Source organism: Odocoileus virginianus, chromosome 23 (assembly GCF_023699985.2).
Source record: "Odocoileus virginianus isolate 20LAN1187 ecotype Illinois chromosome 23, Ovbor_1.2, whole genome shotgun sequence".
Taxonomy (NCBI): Eukaryota; Metazoa; Chordata; class Mammalia; order Artiodactyla; family Cervidae; genus Odocoileus; species Odocoileus virginianus.
Window position 1 is genome coordinate 9,212,556 of NC_069696.1, and position 573 is coordinate 9,213,128.

Genomic DNA, 573 nt, shown 5'->3' on the forward strand with positions numbered 1-573 from the left:
ACCTGTTCCCACAGTAACCAGCTCTCAGGGCTGTGCCTGGCACACAGCAGGGACTCAGGAACAGATAACGGCCTTGTTTGTGCTTACATCTGCATATATTGTTCAACACTTGACACAAAGTATTCTGCAAATTTGTTCTTTTTCCACTCAACATCATGGAACTAAGCTGATTAGTTAGTATTGGATAGTATTTCATTGTATAAATGTATCGACTTATCCATTAGATGTTATGGTTGCCTCCATTTTTTTATTACAGTGTTGCACAGAATACCTAAATACTTATCTTCCTAAGGACATGTACACTTCAAAAAAAAAATGAAAATAGTTTATCTAGACCATAGCAATTATGTATCCTATGATTTTCCACACCCTATGATATTTTAGATGTGTTTCTGGTGGAAATGTAGCTTTCATTCTGTTTTAACTTTTTTAAAGCAAGAAACAGTGTCACACCACACGCAGACTTCCACATGTGCTTTATTTCACACAGCAAGTTCTATCCACAGTATTCCACAGTGTGTATTCTTTCATGTCTGGGCCTTTTTTTTTCAATCAGTATTGTTTGTGAGATTC